We start from the raw sequence: 6,000 nt of genomic DNA on the forward strand, positions 1-6,000 counted from the left end.
GCACTGACCAATCAGGAAGTCCTCATCATTAGAGCCAAAAATTTTGCTTCCAGTGGGAACTTTAAAAAAAAGGAGAGAGGAATGTAGATTTCCACTTGCTTAGGGCTCTACGCTGTACTTTAATGATTGTCTGAAGACAGCAGTGACAGAATTTATTTCCCTAACTCTCTGGTATCCTTCACAGCCTGGATGTACAGAGAACTGCTGCCATCAAAGCTGCAAATAACCAACAAGACCGGACAACATCTCATTCTTCTGCAGGGCTGATGATGATGATGATGATGATGTCAGTCAAGTCTGTGAACAAACTCTGTGGCGTGACAAAGGAGAGTCAAAGATTTACAGTCATGTAATCACACAATAGAGGCCTTTGTGAGGTCTGGACCATGCTGTGTTAGCATCACAGTTCATCTGCTAATTACACCGTCAAATCCAAAGACTTGGCTTTCCATAGTGGATTGTTCATCTCATGACTTAAACATGGAGCAGGGGGGGCACGATTAATCCCTGCAGTTAAACCAAGTGAGGACTCATTTCTTTACTCGATTTGACAAGCAGGGCAATAGGATTTAAGAGCGTATCAGATGACGATATTCTGCCTGTGGCCCCTGCTTCACCTCGTCGGACCAACACTACAATCACCTCAGCGTGTTCAGGTACCAACGTCGATGATGGTAATGACAAGCCTTGACCGCAAACTGCTCACATTACTCATCCCAAGTGGAAACTTGACACAGTTTGTCTGAGTCGTTTGTCTGGTTCGCCGCCTCGATGCTGTTGGTTGTTTACTCTCAGCAAACATGATGACTTCAGAAAGAAACACCTCTGCTTTGTTTACCGTCAGGTGCTCCATCATTGTCTCTGTGAGCAGTCGCCGCCAATAAAGGAAGTAGTAAGTCAACAGTGGGGTCACACCTGGCACAAACCTGCTGATAATGGCTGATACATGAGACATGTAAGGAGAGGTATCATTATTTATTTCTTACTGTTAACTGTGTATTTAAAAAAAAACACAGGAATATAATCTGAAATGTTTAGAGAGGCTGATAAGATTATGAGTCATGACTTTCCAATGAAGATAAAAAGTTAGGGACTGTATGAAAATTATTTGGGTGGGGAGGGTGGCTGAATCGTAGGCCTATAAATAAAACAAAGAGAAAAAAAAGTCCAATGCGTTTTTTATAGTTTCTTTGGACCTTTCTTATGAGTTCAAAGAAAACTGCAATACTTCCCTTCCTTGACTATGTAAAGGTATTTAAACAGGGCTGTATCCATTAACATCATAATGTAACAATAAAAGGGCACGTGATGGTACATTTGAGACTAAATTATAAAAAATGTCTGCCACACAAAACAAACTGCTGCGTATAGAAAAGCACAAAATCTTACACTAAAGCTGTAATATTTGTAACTCCTACTTCTATTGAAGGGAAACAAAGAAATACAATTTATCCCCAGGGTGACAAAAAAAATTGAGACCCTTATCTGTCAAAAAGTCTGACTACACTCCCATCAAACATCTTTAAATGTCTTAAAACTCACTTTTATCATCTGGCTTTTTCTTAAACTTTTGCTTTGTTTTACTTTTAACTTGTTTTTATTATAAAGCACTTTGCAACTTGTTTTTGAAAAGTGCTATATAAATAAAGTTATTATTATTATTATTATCATTATTATTATTAGTATTAGTAATAGTAGTAGTAGTAGTAGTAGTAGTAGTAGTAGTAGTAGTATAAAACTTAATAATAACTTGAATAAAATCCTCCACTTTTTCTAACCCCGTAATAATTTTCATACGGTCCCTAATATGAATCAGTTTTCTCTACTTAAGGATGTTTGAGTGAATACAGTCTCAGAGCTTTTACAACAAGTGGGACATTACAATCACTGATAATGAACTGATGCATGTCTGTAACTTTCATTAGGATGTTTGGAAGGAAATAAAACTGCAGTATTTCCTGCACTAAACGGCTTTGTTATGTTTTAGTACTACTGGCCAACTTTTCTTACACTGAAAGTGCCTGATAACTTTTTCTTCCTTCTGCTGGCTGTAGGGACACAAGCTCTTTGCTTGTATAGTAAACTAATATGTTTCTCTTTTGTAATTGCCATGTAAATACTGAATCTGAAGGCTATCTAGGGGCAAATTAAAAACACAATGACTGTAGTTACGCTTATCAGCGGCTTCAAAATAACATTCCCAGTACTTAGAAAGTCTGTTTTCTGTTACCAAGTCACAGTTTATCTTTTTCCTCTACATTTCTCTGAAAACAAGAGAAAAGGGGATTGGGGAAGATATTAATTTCTCTCTGGAGAGGAACTTGTTACATAATATATTTTCCATCCAAAGACAGCCTCACCCAAGCGGATACAAAGACAATCTCTGACGAACTTTGAAACACTTGTCCAATGTGACACAGTGACGTGATATAAACCTGAACTGGTTGATGTGTGTTAACCAACCTGGATTTGCAGGTTTAACACAGGCCGGCCAGTGCTTATTATTATGTGAACACCTATATTCCATGACACCTTTTTGATTACTGAAGGGTTATTCATCATTCAGGGATGAACTGGGTAAATATTACACTGTATAATATTTAATTCACCTTTCATAAGTTGACCAAATATAGAAAAGAAATGCTACAAAGAGCCCTGACATGTTGAATCTCTAGTGTAAACCGCAGAAACAAGATTTATCCTCATGTACGAGCGTGCACCCTGTCTCTACTTCTAAAAGAGCTAGACAGCATATTCATTGTTTCTATTAGTACTTGTGTAATTCTGTGGTTAAACAGTGGTGTGTATGGGCTTGTGTGAAAAGTGATAACCAGTCTGATATAAATGGGTCATACACAAGTTGAACACATGTTTTTGCAATCAAAAACAGATCTGTTTGTGAATATAACACCAAAGTAGACAGAGACCAAGCAACAGGAGAAGCTAGAAAAGACAGGTTCGTGTGCACGGCTCCTCGAGGGATTCACCTGCATTCAGATCCCTCCGTTGGCCCTACATCTAAACCCTGCAGGGCCCGGGCTAGCCTTTGTACTGGATCTCCAGGTTACAATGAATATGAATGGCCCTGCAGCCTGCAGACAAAGCTCTGCGCAGACACAGCAGAGACAGTCAGCAAATGTGTCTGCAGCCAGGTTTCAGTGAATGCAAATGCGAGCTTTTAAACCTTATCGCCCATGTGTAAAGGGGAGGTGTGACTTTTCACAGTTTAGGCTGCGAAAATGCTACAAGAATTCTTGCAGATTCCTCAAACGGACTCGCCTCCCGTGCCAAATGTTCTCCCTGCAGGAAAACCTCAGAGAAAACAGAACGTGTACGGGTTTTTTACACATTGCACAAACAAGACCTTTCTGAACTGATCTGCACTAACTCAACTCAGCTGATGAAAAGGCTGCGTGGCTGGCTTCATGCCCGCCCCGTCATCCTGGGTGCATTCTGGCTTCAGCCCAGTGAAATGACTGTTTTCCCACATCTCAGCCCAGTATGAGAGGCCGACTGGGACCCTGAACACGCAAGTTCCCATCAGCTTGTACTGAGCACTTCCCGTCCCTGTGGACCCCTCTGGGAGTATCTCTGAAACCTTTAGGGGGTTAAAAGCAGCAAAGTGTCTCCCTTCCCCGCTTTCCACTTCACTTCCAACTCTTTACCACAACCCCTCCACATGCTGACCATTCCTCTGAAGTTGTTACAGTGGGTGGAGGGCTGGGTGGAGTCTCTGTGTTTGTTTTGAGTATTTGATTGTGTGGGTGGGGGTCTGCGTTTGTGTGCGTGTGTTTTTTGGATAAATAGAGGGAGAAGAAGGCAAAATACTTCTGCAAACGCCTCAAAGAAGAGGCTTCTGCAGCTTTGTTTACAGTGAGAGACTATCAGTGTTATTAGTGTTACTGATACAGTATCACACACACTGAAGAGCAGCAGAGGCCCAGGGGGGAAAGACTGCTCTGCTCCAACGGTCATTTACAGTCAGATTCCAGCTAAGCATATCAGCTCCATCTAAACACTGAACGAGGCTTCTCACATGCATCACAGCGTCCAGATTTGTTCCATCAGTTCAGCATGAAGTACAAAGTTTACAAGCACTCATGGTTTGGGCTGCCTTGTTTAAAAGAAAAAAATTGGATGCTTTATCGAGGGTCAAACTGTGTTTGTTTTACAGAAATGCAGATTGATAATGGAGGTATGTCAACACATTTTACAACAGGGATATAAGAGGAGGCGGCTGTTGGGAGAGAATAACAGGAAACAAGCAAGGTGTCATTAGCAAGTGTTAAGTTGGACAGAATCAATTCTAAAAGGCTTCACATGGTGCAGCAGCAAACCTGCCCAAGTGTCTTTAAATGTACGAGAAAATAAAGCAGAGACAGTGCAACAGGAGTGTTTGTTTGTTGTTTCTTTGAGCTAAATGTGAATAGCAGCTGTTTACCCACATGGGTTATTAGAAAGCAGAGGGGCCAGTCCATCAGGCTGTCTTCTCACCTACATATTCAGTATATACTGTTTGAACAACAGTGTGGCTCAAGATTCAGTTTCAACTGTTTTAACTGAGGTTAAAAATGTCACTTTGGGGATGTAGCTCAGGAGCAAGCAGCCAGTGCGAGACCCTAATCAAGCACACCCCTGATGGAAATCTGCATCAAAATCAGATATTAGCCAAGCATGTGTAAACATACAAGGAATTTAACTTTTCAATTCTCTCAATGAGCATCCATAGAAATAGAAATGTAGCTATTATATGGGTAACACCAATAACAGACGAAAAATGTACCTATCGTGTAGATTTTGACACGATATGAAGCTTGAAGGTGCGCGAGACCACAAACTACATGCAGGAATATATTCAAAGTCTGTATAATGACGACTACTATAAAGGAAAACACCCCAAATATAAGCAATTTCGCTTAAAATGTGGAAATTTAAAGCACTTCCCAGGCAGAATAAAGCTAAATATGATGGAATTGGATGGTTCCCCCGCTGTAAAAGGTGTTTAACCTGAAAACCAAAGAACCACGAGCAGGCATAAAAAGACCTTACCATCAACGAGCTGCAGAGAAAACGGAGAAAAAAACGCTCCGTCACAGCTCAGGTCTTCACAGTCGTTGGAAAATTAGTCGAAAGAAGACCGAAACACAGTTTAAATCCTCAATGTGCACTGCAGTCTGTGTGTAAAGCGTCCGTTAGTGTGTCCGTGAAGCTAAGTCCATCCTCCGTGTGTTTGAAGACGAGCCTCCTCTTCTACTCTCTGAGGGCTGCTCGCTTTCAAGCTTGTAAACTTTGGCTCCGCCCACAGCACGAGCCGCCGGCTGCAGCCACAGACTGTGGAGAGTCTGCGACACACATGTGCCCCTCATTTATCAAAAAACACTCCTAAAGAGGGGGAAAATCTTCTCTTCTTTTTTCGCTTACTTTACTTCAGGCATAAAAAAGTGTCCTGGTTACAGGTTTGCGTGCACGAGCCAATATTATTTGTTTAAAAAAATACGAAGTAGCATATTTAAGCAGACATTATGATTATTTTTCTCAGTCTTCTGGGAGCTTGGAACAATAGTATGTAGAAATTAAAATTCTGTTTTTGTTGCTTATATTCATTCATTTATGGCCCCGTAGTTGTTTTACACAAGGCTAAATTGTTTTTTTGTTTTTTTTAAACAAAAGACACAGGAAGGTTTTTGCCCTACCACAATAAAAGCATGGCGTGAAGCCAGGAAATTAGTATCCTGGCACTTTCATATAATAATATTATATGAAAATAGTCACATAATCTGTAGCCTACCATAAATTGTCAAGAGTTTGTAGGAGAAATTGATTTATTTAAAAAGAATCTTTCTGGAACATAATCTGAAGTACTCATCAAAAATATTTTTCAGTGCCAGACAAGAGACTCCAATGCAGCAGCGTAATCCCTCTGATTTCTTGGCAGATTTCTTTGCTGAGAGAAAGTTTTTCTGCTTGGTTGTCTCAGCTATCAGTTTCTCTTTTTCTCCT

The sequence above is a fragment of the Semicossyphus pulcher genome, unplaced genomic scaffold, assembly GCF_022749685.1.
Source record: "Semicossyphus pulcher isolate SPU_LCO1_2020_fin unplaced genomic scaffold, fSemPul1.0.p SCAF_1, whole genome shotgun sequence".
NCBI lineage: Eukaryota > Metazoa > Chordata > Actinopteri > Labriformes > Labridae > Semicossyphus > Semicossyphus pulcher.